The 14,252-nt window shown below is 48.1% G+C and overlaps 12 non-coding genes across 12 annotated transcripts; all 12 read left to right on the plus strand.

Moving 5' to 3' along the window:
- The first annotated feature begins 25 nt into the window (after positions 1 to 25).
- TRNAL-UAG (transfer RNA leucine (anticodon UAG)) lies at positions 26 to 107 on the plus strand. The gene has a single exon. It is a non-coding gene; the product is annotated as a tRNA-Leu (tRNA).
- Positions 108 to 1,251: 1,144 nt separating this feature from the next.
- On the plus strand, positions 1,252 to 1,333 carry TRNAL-UAG (transfer RNA leucine (anticodon UAG)). The gene has a single exon. It is a non-coding gene; the product is annotated as a tRNA-Leu (tRNA).
- Positions 1,334 to 2,477: 1,144 nt separating this feature from the next.
- TRNAL-UAG (transfer RNA leucine (anticodon UAG)) lies at positions 2,478 to 2,559 on the plus strand. Its single transcript has one exon. It is a non-coding gene; the product is annotated as a tRNA-Leu (tRNA).
- A 1,144-nt stretch (positions 2,560 to 3,703) lies between these two features.
- TRNAL-UAG (transfer RNA leucine (anticodon UAG)) lies at positions 3,704 to 3,785 on the plus strand. The gene has a single exon. It is a non-coding gene; the product is annotated as a tRNA-Leu (tRNA).
- A 1,144-nt stretch (positions 3,786 to 4,929) lies between these two features.
- Positions 4,930 to 5,011, plus strand: TRNAL-UAG (transfer RNA leucine (anticodon UAG)). Its single transcript has one exon. It is a non-coding gene; the product is annotated as a tRNA-Leu (tRNA).
- Positions 5,012 to 6,155: 1,144 nt separating this feature from the next.
- Positions 6,156 to 6,237, plus strand: TRNAL-UAG (transfer RNA leucine (anticodon UAG)). Its single transcript has one exon. It is a non-coding gene; the product is annotated as a tRNA-Leu (tRNA).
- A 1,144-nt stretch (positions 6,238 to 7,381) lies between these two features.
- Positions 7,382 to 7,463, plus strand: TRNAL-UAG (transfer RNA leucine (anticodon UAG)). Its single transcript has one exon. It is a non-coding gene; the product is annotated as a tRNA-Leu (tRNA).
- A 1,144-nt stretch (positions 7,464 to 8,607) lies between these two features.
- Positions 8,608 to 8,689, plus strand: TRNAL-UAG (transfer RNA leucine (anticodon UAG)). Its single transcript has one exon. It is a non-coding gene; the product is annotated as a tRNA-Leu (tRNA).
- Positions 8,690 to 9,833: 1,144 nt separating this feature from the next.
- TRNAL-UAG (transfer RNA leucine (anticodon UAG)) lies at positions 9,834 to 9,915 on the plus strand. The gene has a single exon. It is a non-coding gene; the product is annotated as a tRNA-Leu (tRNA).
- A 1,144-nt stretch (positions 9,916 to 11,059) lies between these two features.
- On the plus strand, positions 11,060 to 11,141 carry TRNAL-UAG (transfer RNA leucine (anticodon UAG)). The gene has a single exon. It is a non-coding gene; the product is annotated as a tRNA-Leu (tRNA).
- A 1,144-nt stretch (positions 11,142 to 12,285) lies between these two features.
- Positions 12,286 to 12,367, plus strand: TRNAL-UAG (transfer RNA leucine (anticodon UAG)). The gene has a single exon. It is a non-coding gene; the product is annotated as a tRNA-Leu (tRNA).
- A 1,144-nt stretch (positions 12,368 to 13,511) lies between these two features.
- TRNAL-UAG (transfer RNA leucine (anticodon UAG)) lies at positions 13,512 to 13,593 on the plus strand. The gene has a single exon. It is a non-coding gene; the product is annotated as a tRNA-Leu (tRNA).
- The last annotated feature ends 659 nt before the right edge of the window (positions 13,594 to 14,252 follow it).

A 14,252-nucleotide genomic window follows, 5' to 3' on the forward strand; every position in this document is an offset into this window, starting at 1 on the left:
GAGGCTCTCGTTTCAGTACCAGCAGGGTAGCGTGGCCGAGCGGTCTAAGGCGCTGGATTTAGGCTCCAGTCTCTTTGGAGGCGTGGGTTCGAATCCCACCGCTGCCAATAGCTGTTTCTTTTTTATCTTCATGCCACGTGTACAGACAGGACAATTGGGAGCCAGGGAATGGCATGTGTTTATGAATTCTTGCTTTTCTGAACACCCAGACTGAAAGCACACATCTGACTCGTGTGCGTTTTCACCAAAAAAGGGTAAAGCATAAATCACTGTTCACTGAAAACGGACATGCGTTCACGATCCTGTCAATAAACACGTGCTTGGCAGGGCCACAAATCTGCCGACACGATGCCCTAATGAATGCACATCTCTTTGCCTTGGTAGTTGCTCCTTTTTGCAGCGCCTTTTCCTGCTGCATCACAAAAACTCAGTTCAAGACACTTGGCTCCATCCAGTGGAGCTCCTATGCCCAGCTTAGAAACCCCCAGGCACGAGATTGCAAGGTCCCTGGTAATTCTCCCACTCCTGGACACGTCGGAACCAAGTTTCGTATGCACTAGCAGCGAGAACAAAATCCCACATGTGAGGACAATAGGCGTCTTTCATTTAGGGCTAGTGTTAGGCTAAGAGTTTGCAGTAGCTCCTTGGGTCGAGTTAGGGGTCGAATGAGACAAAGCTAAGATTTGCGTTACGGCTGGGGTTGGTCCAGTAAGGATCCCACACACCATGGACCATCGGCGGAGGCCCCGGGTAGGCTTACACTGCGGGCTAATGGTGGACTTCTTTAAAAACGTGAGCACTAAATGGGGCGGGATGTTGACTGAAAGAATGCAGCTAGCTACAGAAATATGCAGAAATAAAGAAAAACACATCTCATTGCATGCCTTTAAAGAGCTTACTCTCCCTACCGGCAATGTTCCTGAACCTTCGCTTCCCAAACATTTTTAGAACCAAAAAAAACCTAGAAAAGATCTGACCTCCCTCACCGGGAATTGAACTCAAGACTGCTGGATGGAGGGGTGCTGACATTGACCACTAGGCTACCAGACTGCTGTTGAACAGAGCACTCCCGAAAGGTGACATTTCAATTTCAGGCTGACAAGTGTGCTTTATTGTTCAGTTCGGGCTTTGCACAGCCAGTGCTAGAATTCAATCCAAGTTCATGCTTTGCTTTGATTTTGAATTAATGGCCAAACCAGCCAATCCCTAAAAAAATACAGGTCTCAGAGGCTCTCGTTTCAGTACCAGCAGGGTAGCGTGGCCGAGCGGTCTAAGGCGCTGGATTTAGGCTCCAGTCTCTTTGGAGGCGTGGGTTCGAATCCCACCGCTGCCAATAGCTGTTTCTTTTTTATCTTCATGCCACGTGTACAGACAGGACAATTGGGAGCCAGGGAATGGCATGTGTTTATGAATTCTTGCTTTTCTGAACACCCAGACTGAAAGCACACATCTGACTCGTGTGCGTTTTCACCAAAAAAGGGTAAAGCATAAATCACTGTTCACTGAAAACGGACATGCGTTCACGATCCTGTCAATAAACACGTGCTTGGCAGGGCCACAAATCTGCCGACACGATGCCCTAATGAATGCACATCTCTTTGCCTTGGTAGTTGCTCCTTTTTGCAGCGCCTTTTCCTGCTGCATCACAAAAACTCAGTTCAAGACACTTGGCTCCATCCAGTGGAGCTCCTATGCCCAGCTTAGAAACCCCCAGGCACGAGATTGCAAGGTCCCTGGTAATTCTCCCACTCCTGGACACGTCGGAACCAAGTTTCGTATGCACTAGCAGCGAGAACAAAATCCCACATGTGAGGACAATAGGCGTCTTTCATTTAGGGCTAGTGTTAGGCTAAGAGTTTGCAGTAGCTCCTTGGGTCGAGTTAGGGGTCGAATGAGACAAAGCTAAGATTTGCGTTACGGCTGGGGTTGGTCCAGTAAGGATCCCACACACCATGGACCATCGGCGGAGGCCCCGGGTAGGCTTACACTGCGGGCTAATGGTGGACTTCTTTAAAAACGTGAGCACTAAATGGGGCGGGATGTTGACTGAAAGAATGCAGCTAGCTACAGAAATATGCAGAAATAAAGAAAAACACATCTCATTGCATGCCTTTAAAGAGCTTACTCTCCCTACCGGCAATGTTCCTGAACCTTCGCTTCCCAAACATTTTTAGAACCAAAAAAAACCTAGAAAAGATCTGACCTCCCTCACCGGGAATTGAACTCAAGACTGCTGGATGGAGGGGTGCTGACATTGACCACTAGGCTACCAGACTGCTGTTGAACAGAGCACTCCCGAAAGGTGACATTTCAATTTCAGGCTGACAAGTGTGCTTTATTGTTCAGTTCGGGCTTTGCACAGCCAGTGCTAGAATTCAATCCAAGTTCATGCTTTGCTTTGATTTTGAATTAATGGCCAAACCAGCCAATCCCTAAAAAAATACAGGTCTCAGAGGCTCTCGTTTCAGTACCAGCAGGGTAGCGTGGCCGAGCGGTCTAAGGCGCTGGATTTAGGCTCCAGTCTCTTTGGAGGCGTGGGTTCGAATCCCACCGCTGCCAATAGCTGTTTCTTTTTTATCTTCATGCCACGTGTACAGACAGGACAATTGGGAGCCAGGGAATGGCATGTGTTTATGAATTCTTGCTTTTCTGAACACCCAGACTGAAAGCACACATCTGACTCGTGTGCGTTTTCACCAAAAAAGGGTAAAGCATAAATCACTGTTCACTGAAAACGGACATGCGTTCACGATCCTGTCAATAAACACGTTCAGGGCAGGGCCACAAATCTGCCGACACGATGCCCTAATGAATGCACATCTCTTTGCCTTGGTAGTTGCTCCTTTTTGCAGAGCCTTTTCCTGCTGCATCACAAAAACTCAGTTCAAGACACTTGGCTCCATCCAGTGGAGCTCCTATGCCCAGCTTAGAAACCCCCAGGCACGAGATTGCAAGGTCCCTGGTAATTCTCCCACTCCTGGACACGTCGGAACCAAGTTTCGTATGCACTAGCAGCGAGAACAAAATCCCACATGTGAGGACAATAGGCGTCTTTCATTTAGGGCTAGTGTTAGGCTAAGAGTTTGCAGTAGCTCCTTGGGTCGAGTTAGGGGTCGAATGAGACAAAGCTAAGATTTGCGTTACGGCTGGGGTTGGTCCAGTAAGGATCCCACACACCATGGACCATCGGCGGAGGCCCCGGGTAGGCTTACACTGCGGGCTAATGGTGGACTTCTTTAAAAACGTGAGCACTAAATGGGGCGGGATGTTGACTGAAAGAATGCAGCTAGCTACAGAAATATGCAGAAATAAAGAAAAACACATCTCATTGCATGCCTTTAAAGAGCTTACTCTCCCTACCGGCAATGTTCCTGAACCTTCGCTTCCCAAACATTTTTAGAACCAAAAAAAACCTAGAAAAGATCTGACCTCCCTCACCGGGAATTGAACTCAAGACTGCTGGATGGAGGGGTGCTGACATTGACCACTAGGCTACCAGACTGCTGTTGAACAGAGCACTCCCGAAAGGTGACATTTCAATTTCAGGCTGACAAGTGTGCTTTATTGTTCAGTTCGGGCTTTGCAGAGCCAGTGCTAGAATTCAATCCAAGTTCATGCTTTGCTTTGATTTTGAATTAATGGCCAAACCAGCCAATCCCTAAAAAAATACAGGTCTCAGAGGCTCTCGTTTCAGTACCAGCAGGGTAGCGTGGCCGAGCGGTCTAAGGCGCTGGATTTAGGCTCCAGTCTCTTTGGAGGCGTGGGTTCGAATCACACCGCTGCCAATAGCTGTTTCTTTTTTATCTTCATGCCACGTGTACAGACAGGACAATTGGGAGCCAGGGAATGGCATGTGTTTATGAATTCTTGCTTTTCTGAACACCCAGACTGAAAGCACACATCTGACTCGTGTGCGTTTTCACCAAAAAAGGGTAAAGCATAAATCACTGTTCACTGAAAACGGACATGCGTTCACGATCCTGTCAATAAACACGTGCTTGGCAGGGCCACAAATCTGCCGACACGATGCCCTAATGAATGCACATCTCTTTGCCTTGGTAGTTGCTCCTTTTTGCAGCGCCTTTTCCTGCTGCATCACAAAAACTCAGTTCAAGACACTTGGCTCCATCCAGTGGAGCTCCTATGCCCAGCTTAGAAACCCCCAGGCACGAGATTGCAAGGTCCCTGGTAATTCTCCCACTCCTGGACACGTCGGAACCAAGTTTCGTATGCACTAGCAGCGAGAACAAAATCCCACATGTGAGGACAATAGGCGTCTTTCATTTAGGGCTAGTGTTAGGCTAAGAGTTTGCAGTAGCTCCTTGGGTCGAGTTAGGGGTCGAATGAGACAAAGCTAAGATTTGCGTTACGGCTGGGGTTGGTCCAGTAAGGATCCCACACACCATGGACCATCGGCGGAGGCCCCGGGTAGGCTTACACTGCGGGCTAATGGTGGACTTCTTTAAAAACGTGAGCACTAAATGGGGCGGGATGTTGACTGAAAGAATGCAGCTAGCTACAGAAATATGCAGAAATAAAGAAAAACACATCTCATTGCATGCCTTTAAAGAGCTTACTCTCCCTACCGGCAATGTTCCTGAACCTTCGCTTCCCAAACATTTTTAGAACCAAAAAAAACCTAGAAAAGATCTGACCTCCCTCACCGGGAATTGAACTCAAGACTGCTGGATGGAGAGGTGCTGACATTGACCACTAGGCTACCAGACTGCTGTTGAACAGAGCACTCCCGAAAGGTGACATTTCAATTTCAGGCTGACAAGTGTGCTTTATTGTTCAGTTCGGGCTTTGCACAGCCAGTGCTAGAATTCAATCCAAGTTCATGCTTTGCTTTGATTTTGAATTAATGGCCAAACCAGCCAATCCCTAAAAAAATACAGGTCTCAGAGGCTCTCGTTTCAGTACCAGCAGGGTAGCGTGGCCGAGCGGTCTAAGGCGCTGGATTTAGGCTCCAGTCTCTTTGGAGGCGTGGGTTCGAATCCCACCGCTGCCAATAGCTGTTTCTTTTTTATCTTCATGCCACGTGTACAGACAGGACAATTGGGAGCCAGGGAATGGCATGTGTTTATGAATTCTTGCTTTTCTGAACACCCAGACTGAAAGCACACATCTGACTCGTGTGCGTTTTCACCAAAAAAGGGTAAAGCATAAATCACTGTTCACTGAAAACGGACATGCGTTCACGATCCTGTCAATAAACACGTGCTTGGCAGGGCCACAAATCTGCCGACACGATGCCCTAATGAATGCACATCTCTTTGCCTTGGTAGTTGCTCCTTTTTGCAGCGCCTTTTCCTGCTGCATCACAAAAACTCAGTTCAAGACACTTGGCTCCATCCAGTGGAGCTCCTATGCCCAGCTTAGAAACCCCCAGGCACGAGATTGCAAGGTCCCTGGTAATTCTCCCACTCCTGGACACGTCGGAACCAAGTTTCGTATGCACTAGCAGCGAGAACAAAATCCCACATGTGAGGACAATAGGCGTCTTTCATTTAGGGCTAGTGTTAGGCTAAGAGTTTGCAGTAGCTCCTTGGGTCGAGTTAGGGGTCGAATGAGACAAAGCTAAGATTTGCGTTACGGCTGGGGTTGGTCCAGTAAGGATCCCACACACCATGGACCATCGGCGGAGGCCCCGGGTAGGCTTACACTGCGGGCTAATGGTGGACTTCTTTAAAAACGTGAGCACTAAATGGGGCGGGATGTTGACTGAAAGAATGCAGCTAGCTACAGAAATATGCAGAAATAAAGAAAAACACATCTCATTGCATGCCTTTAAAGAGCTTACTCTCCCTACCGGCAATGTTCCTGAACCTTCGCTTCCCAAACATTTTTAGAACCAAAAAAAACCTAGAAAAGATCTGACCTCCCTCACCGGGAATTGAACTCAAGACTGCTGGATGGAGGGGTGCTGACATTGACCACTAGGCTACCAGACTGCTGTTGAACAGAGCACTCCCGAAAGGTGACATTTCAATTTCAGGCTGACAAGTGTGCTTTATTGTTCAGTTCGGGCTTTGCAGAGCCAGTGCTAGAATTCAATCCAAGTTCATGCTTTGCTTTGATTTTGAATTAATGGCCAAACCAGCCAATCCCTAAAAAAATACAGGTCTCAGAGGCTCTCGTTTCAGTACCAGCAGGGTAGCGTGGCCGAGCGGTCTAAGGCGCTGGATTTAGGCTCCAGTCTCTTTGGAGGCGTGGGTTCGAATCCCACCGCTGCCAATAGCTGTTTCTTTTTTATCTTCATGCCACGTGTACAGACAGGACAATTGGGAGCCAGGGAATGGCATGTGTTTATGAATTCTTGCTTTTCTGAACACCCAGACTGAAAGCACACATCTGACTCGTGTGCGTTTTCACCAAAAAAGGGTAAAGCATAAATCACTGTTCACTGAAAACGGACATGCGTTCACGATCCTGTCAATAAACACGTGCTTGGCAGGGCCACAAATCTGCCGACACGATGCCCTAATGAATGCACATCTCTTTGCCTTGGTAGTTGCTCCTTTTTGCAGCGCCTTTTCCTGCTGCATCACAAAAACTCAGTTCAAGACACTTGGCTCCATCCAGTGGAGCTCCTATGCCCAGCTTAGAAACCCCCAGGCACGAGATTGCAAGGTCCCTGGTAATTCTCCCACTCCTGGACACGTCGGAACCAAGTTTCGTATGCACTAGCAGCGAGAACAAAATCCCACATGTGAGGACAATAGGCGTCTTTCATTTAGGGCTAGTGTTAGGCTAAGAGTTTGCAGTAGCTCCTTGGGTCGAGTTAGGGGTCGAATGAGACAAAGCTAAGATTTGCGTTACGGCTGGGGTTGGTCCAGTAAGGATCCCACACACCATGGACCATCGGCGGAGGCCCCGGGTAGGCTTACACTGCGGGCTAATGGTGGACTTCTTTAAAAACGTGAGCACTAAATGGGGCGGGATGTTGACTGAAAGAATGCAGCTAGCTACAGAAATATGCAGAAATAAAGAAAAACACATCTCATTGCATGCCTTTAAAGAGCTTACTCTCCCTACCGGCAATGTTCCTGAACCTTCGCTTCCCAAACATTTTTAGAACCAAAAAAAACCTAGAAAAGATCTGACCTCCCTCACCGGGAATTGAACTCAAGACTGCTGGATGGAGGGGTGCTGACATTGACCACTAGGCTACCAGACTGCTGTTGAACAGAGCACTCCCGAAAGGTGACATTTCAATTTCAGGCTGACAAGTGTGCTTTATTGTTCAGTTCGGGCTTTGCACAGCCAGTGCTAGAATTCAATCCAAGTTCATGCTTTGCTTTGATTTTGAATTAATGGCCAAACCAGCCAATCCCTAAAAAAATACAGGTCTCAGAGGCTCTCGTTTCAGTACCAGCAGGGTAGCGTGGCCGAGCGGTCTAAGGCGCTGGATTTAGGCTCCAGTCTCTTTGGAGGCGTGGGTTCGAATCCCACCGCTGCCAATAGCTGTTTCTTTTTTATCTTCATGCCACGTGTACAGACAGGACAATTGGGAGCCAGGGAATGGCATGTGTTTATGAATTCTTGCTTTTCTGAACACCCAGACTGAAAGCACACATCTGACTCGTGTGCGTTTTCACCAAAAAAGGGTAAAGCATAAATCACTGTTCACTGAAAACGGACATGCGTTCACGATCCTGTCAATAAACACGTGCTTGGCAGGGCCACAAATCTGCCGACACGATGCCCTAATGAATGCACATCTCTTTGCCTTGGTAGTTGCTCCTTTTTGCAGCGCCTTTTCCTGCTGCATCACAAAAACTCAGTTCAAGACACTTGGCTCCATCCAGTGGAGCTCCTATGCCCAGCTTAGAAACCCCCAGGCACGAGATTGCAAGGTCCCTGGTAATTCTCCCACTCCTGGACACGTCGGAACCAAGTTTCGTATGCACTAGCAGCGAGAACAAAATCCCACATGTGAGGACAATAGGCGTCTTTCATTTAGGGCTAGTGTTAGGCTAAGAGTTTGCAGTAGCTCCTTGGGTCGAGTTAGGGGTCGAATGAGACAAAGCTAAGATTTGCGTTACGGCTGGGGTTGGTCCAGTAAGGATCCCACACACCATGGACCATCGGCGGAGGCCCCGGGTAGGCTTACACTGCGGGCTAATGGTGGACTTCTTTAAAAACGTGAGCACTAAATGGGGCGGGATGTTGACTGAAAGAATGCAGCTAGCTACAGAAATATGCAGAAATAAAGAAAAACACATCTCATTGCATGCCTTTAAAGAGCTTACTCTCCCTACCGGCAATGTTCCTGAACCTTCGCTTCCCAAACATTTTTAGAACCAAAAAAAACCTAGAAAAGATCTGACCTCCCTCACCGGGAATTGAACTCAAGACTGCTGGATGGAGGGGTGCTGACATTGACCACTAGGCTACCAGACTGCTGTTGAACAGAGCACTCCCGAAAGGTGACATTTCAATTTCAGGCTGACAAGTGTGCTTTATTGTTCAGTTCGGGCTTTGCACAGCCAGTGCTAGAATTCAATCCAAGTTCATGCTTTGCTTTGATTTTGAATTAATGGCCAAACCAGCCAATCCCTAAAAAAATACAGGTCTCAGAGGCTCTCGTTTCAGTACCAGCAGGGTAGCGTGGCCGAGCGGTCTAAGGCGCTGGATTTAGGCTCCAGTCTCTTTGGAGGCGTGGGTTCGAATCCCACCGCTGCCAATAGCTGTTTCTTTTTTATCTTCATGCCACGTGTACAGACAGGACAATTGGGAGCCAGGGAATGGCATGTGTTTATGAATTCTTGCTTTTCTGAACACCCAGACTGAAAGCACACATCTGACTCGTGTGCGTTTTCACCAAAAAAGGGTAAAGCATAAATCACTGTTCACTGAAAACGGACATGCGTTCACGATCCTGTCAATAAACACGTGCTTGGCAGGGCCACAAATCTGCCGACACGATGCCCTAATGAATGCACATCTCTTTGCCTTGGTAGTTGCTCCTTTTTGCAGCGCCTTTTCCTGCTGCATCACAAAAACTCAGTTCAAGACACTTGGCTCCATCCAGTGGAGCTCCTATGCCCAGCTTAGAAACCCCCAGGCACGAGATTGCAAGGTCCCTGGTAATTCTCCCACTCCTGGACACGTCGGAACCAAGTTTCGTATGCACTAGCAGCGAGAACAAAATCCCACATGTGAGGACAATAGGCGTCTTTCATTTAGGGCTAGTGTTAGGCTAAGAGTTTGCAGTAGCTCCTTGGGTCGAGTTAGGGGTCGAATGAGACAAAGCTAAGATTTGCGTTACGGCTGGGGTTGGTCCAGTAAGGATCCCACACACCATGGACCATCGGCGGAGGCCCCGGGTAGGCTTACACTGCGGGCTAATGGTGGACTTCTTTAAAAACGTGAGCACTAAATGGGGCGGGATGTTGACTGAAAGAATGCAGCTAGCTACAGAAATATGCAGAAATAAAGAAAAACACATCTCATTGCATGCCTTTAAAGAGCTTACTCTCCCTACCGGCAATGTTCCTGAACCTTCGCTTCCCAAACATTTTTAGAACCAAAAAAAACCTAGAAAAGATCTGACCTCCCTCACCGGGAATTGAACTCAAGACTGCTGGATGGAGGGGTGCTGACATTGACCACTAGGCTACCAGACTGCTGTTGAACAGAGCACTCCCGAAAGGTGACATTTCAATTTCAGGCTGACAAGTGTGCTTTATTGTTCAGTTCGGGCTTTGCAGAGCCAGTGCTAGAATTCAATCCAAGTTCATGCTTTGCTTTGATTTTGAATTAATGGCCAAACCAGCCAATCCCTAAAAAAATACAGGTCTCAGAGGCTCTCGTTTCAGTACCAGCAGGGTAGCGTGGCCGAGCGGTCTAAGGCGCTGGATTTAGGCTCCAGTCTCTTTGGAGGCGTGGGTTCGAATCCCACCGCTGCCAATAGCTGTTTCTTTTTTATCTTCATGCCACGTGTACAGACAGGACAATTGGGAGCCAGGGAATGGCATGTGTTTATGAATTCTTGCTTTTCTGAACACCCAGACTGAAAGCACACATCTGACTCGTGTGCGTTTTCACCAAAAAAGGGTAAAGCATAAATCACTGTTCACTGAAAACGGACATGCGTTCACGATCCTGTCAATAAACACGTGCTTGGCAGGGCCACAAATCTGCCGACACGATGCCCTAATGAATGCACATCTCTTTGCCTTGGTAGTTGCTCCTTTTTGCAGCGCCTTTTCCTGCTGCATCACAAAAACTCAGTTCAAGACACTTGGCTCCATCCAGTGGAGCTCCTATGCCCAGCTTAGAAACCCCCAGGCACGAGATTGCAAGGTCCCTGGTAATTCTCCCACTCCTGGACACGTCGGAACCAAGTTTCGTATGCACTAGCAGCGAGAACAAAATCCCACATGTGAGGACAATAGGCGTCTTTCATTTAGGGCTAGTGTTAGGCTAAGAGTTTGCAGTAGCTCCTTGGGTCGAGTTAGGGGTCGAATGAGACAAAGCTAAGATTTGCGTTACGGCTGGGGTTGGTCCAGTAAGGATCCCACACACCATGGACCATCGGCGGAGGCCCCGGGTAGGCTTACACTGCGGGCTAATGGTGGACTTCTTTAAAAACGTGAGCACTAAATGGGGCGGGATGTTGACTGAAAGAATGCAGCTAGCTACAGAAATATGCAGAAATAAAGAAAAACACATCTCATTGCATGCCTTTAAAGAGCTTACTCTCCCTACCGGCAATGTTCCTGAACCTTCGCTTCCCAAACATTTTTAGAACCAAAAAAAACCTAGAAAAGATCTGACCTCCCTCACCGGGAATTGAACTCAAGACTGCTGGATGGAGGGGTGCTGACATTGACCACTAGGCTACCAGACTGCTGTTGAACAGAGCACTCCCGAAAGGTGACATTTCAATTTCAGGCTGACAAGTGTGCTTTATTGTTCAGTTCGGGCTTTGCAGAGCCAGTGCTAGAATTCAATCCAAGTTCATGCTTTGCTTTGATTTTGAATTAATGGCCAAACCAGCCAATCCCTAAAAAAATACAGGTCTCAGAGGCTCTCGTTTCAGTACCAGCAGGGTAGCGTGGCCGAGCGGTCTAAGGCGCTGGATTTAGGCTCCAGTCTCTTTGGAGGCGTGGGTTCGAATCCCACCGCTGCCAATAGCTGTTTCTTTTTTATCTTCATGCCACGTGTACAGACAGGACAATTGGGAGCCAGGGAATGGCATGTGTTTATGAATTCTTGCTTTTCTGAACACCCAGACTGAAAGCACACATCTGACTCGTGTGCGTTTTCACCAAAAAAGGGTAAAGCATAAATCACTGTTCACTGAAAACGGACATGCGTTCACGATCCTGTCAATAAACACGTGCTTGGCAGGGCCACAAATCTGCCGACACGATGCCCTAATGAATGCACATCTCTTTGCCTTGGTAGTTGCTCCTTTTTGCAGCGCCTTTTCCTGCTGCATCACAAAAACTCAGTTCAAGACACTTGGCTCCATCCAGTGGAGCTCCTATGCCCAGCTTAGAAACCCCCAGGCACGAGATTGCAAGGTCCCTGGTAATTCTCCCACTCCTGGACACGTCGGAACCAAGTTTCGTATGCACTAGCAGCGAGAACAAAATCCCACATGTGAGGACAATAGGCGTCTTTCATTTAGGGCTAGTGTTAGGCTAAGAGTTTGCAGTAGCTCCTTGGGTCGAGTTAGGGGTCGAATGAGACAAAGCTAAGATTTGCGTTACGGCTGGGGTTGGTCCAGTAAGGATCCCACACACCATGGACCATCGGCGGAGGCCCCGGGTAGGCTTACACTGCGGGCTAATGGTGGACTTCTTTAAAAACGTGAGCACTAAATGGGGCGGGATGTTGACTGAAAGAATGCAGCTAGCTACAGAAATATGCAGAAATAAAGAAAAACACATCTCATTGCATGCCTTTAAAGAGCTTACTCTCCCTACCGGCAATGTTCCTGAACCTTCGCTTCCCAAACATTTTTAGAACCAAAAAAAACCTAGAAAAGATCTGACCTCCCTCACCGGGAATTGAACTCAGGACTGCTGGATGGAGGGGTGCTGACATTGACCACTAGGCTACCAGACTGCTGTCGAACAGAGCACTCCCGAAAGGTGACATTTCAATTTCAGGCTGACAAGTGTGCTTTATTGTTCAGTTCGGGCTTTGCACAGCCAGTGCTAGAATTCAATCCAAGTTCATGCTTTGCTTTGATTTTGAATTAATGGCCAAACCAGCCAATCCCTAAAAAAATACAGGTCTCAGAGGCTCTCGTTTCAGTACCAGCAGGGTAGCGTGGCCGAGCGGTCTAAGGCGCTGGATTTAGGCTCCAGTCTCTTTGGAGGCGTGGGTTCGAATCCCACCGCTGCCAATAGCTGTTTCTTTTTTATCTTCATGCCACGTGTACAGACAGGACAATTGGGAGCCAGGGAATGGCATGTGTTTATGAATTCTTGCTTTTCTGAACACCCAGACTGAAAGCACACATCTGACTCGTGTGCGTTTTCACCAAAAAAGGGTAAAGCATAAATCACTGTTCACTGAAAACGGACATGCGTTCACGATCCTGTCAATAAACACGTTCAGGGCAGGGCCACAAATCTGCCGACACGATGCCCTAATGAATGCACATCTCTTTGCCTTGGTAGTTGCTCCTTTTTGCAGAGCCTTTTCCTGCTGCATCACAAAAACTCAGTTCAAGACACTTGGCTCCATCCAGTGGAGCTCCTATGCCCAGCTTAGAAACCCCCAGGCACGAGATTGCAAGGTCCCTGGTAATTCTCCCACTCCTGGACACGTCGGAACCAAGTTTCGTATGCACTAGCAGCGAGAACAAAATCCCACATGTGAGGACAATAGGCGTCTTTCATTTAGGGCTAGTGTTAGGCTAAGAGTTTGCAGTAGCTCCTTGGGTCGAGTTAGGGGTCGAATGAGACAAAGCTAAGATTTGCGTTACGGCTGGGGTTGGTCCAGTAAGGATCCCACACACCATGGACCATCGGCGGAGGCCCCGGGTAGGCTTACACTGCGGGCTAATGGTGGACTTCTTTAAAAACGTGAGCACTAAATGGGGCGGGATGTTGACTGAAAGAATGCAGCTAGCTACAGAAATATGCAGAAATAAAGAAAAACACATCTCATTGCATGCCTTTAAAGAGCTTACTCTCCCTACCGGCAATGTTCCTGAACCTTCGCTTCCCAAACATTTTTAGAACCAAAAAAAACCTAGAAAAGATCTGACCTCCCTCACCGGGAATTGAACTCAAGACTGCTGGATGGAGGGGTGCTGACATTGACCACTAGGCTACCAGACTGCTGTTGAACAGAGCACTCCCGAAAGGTGACATTTCAATTTCAGGCTGACAAGTGTGCTTTATTGTTCAGTTCGGGCTTTGCAGAGCCAGTGCTAGAATTCAATCCAAGTTCATGCTTTGCTTTGATTTTGAATTAATGGCCAAACCAGCCAATCCCTAAAAAAATACAGGTCTCAGAGGCTCTCGTTTCAGTACCAGCAGGGTAGCGTGGCCGAGCGGTCTAAGGCGCTGGATTTAGGCTCCAGTCTCTTTGGAGGCGTGGGTTCGAATCCCACCGCTGCCAATAGCTGTTTCTTTTTTATCTTCATGCCACGTGTACAGACAGGACAATTGGGAGCCAGGGAATGGCATGTGTTTATGAATTCTTGCTTTTCTGAACACCCAGACTGAAAGCACACATCTGACTCGTGTGCGTTTTCACCAAAAAAGGGTAAAGCATAAATCACTGTTCACTGAAAACGGACATGCGTTCACGATCCTGTCAATAAACACGTGCTTGGCAGGGCCACAAATCTGCCGACACGATGCCCTAATGAATGCACATCTCTTTGCCTTGGTAGTTGCTCCTTTTTGCAGCGCCTTTTCCTGCTGCATCACAAAAACTCAGTTCAAGACACTTGGCTCCATCCAGTGGAGCTCCTATGCCCAGCTTAGAAACCCCCAGGCACGAGATTGCAAGGTCCCTGGTAATTCTCCCACTCCTGGACACGTCGGAACCAAGTTTCGTATGCACTAGCAGCGAGAACAAAATCCCACATGTGAGGACAATAGGCGTCTTTCATTTAGGGCTAGTGTTAGGCTAAGAGTTTGCAGTAGCTCCTTGGGTCGAGTTAGGGGTCGAATGAGACAAAGCTAAGATTTGCGTTACGGCTGGGGTTGGTCCAGTAAGGATCCCACACACCATGGACCATCGGCGGAGGCCCCGGGTAGGCTTACACTGCG

Source organism: Ambystoma mexicanum, chromosome 1p (assembly GCF_040938575.1).
Source record: "Ambystoma mexicanum isolate Mex_15411 chromosome 1p, UKY_AmexF1_1, whole genome shotgun sequence".
Taxonomy (NCBI): Eukaryota; Metazoa; Chordata; class Amphibia; order Caudata; family Ambystomatidae; genus Ambystoma; species Ambystoma mexicanum.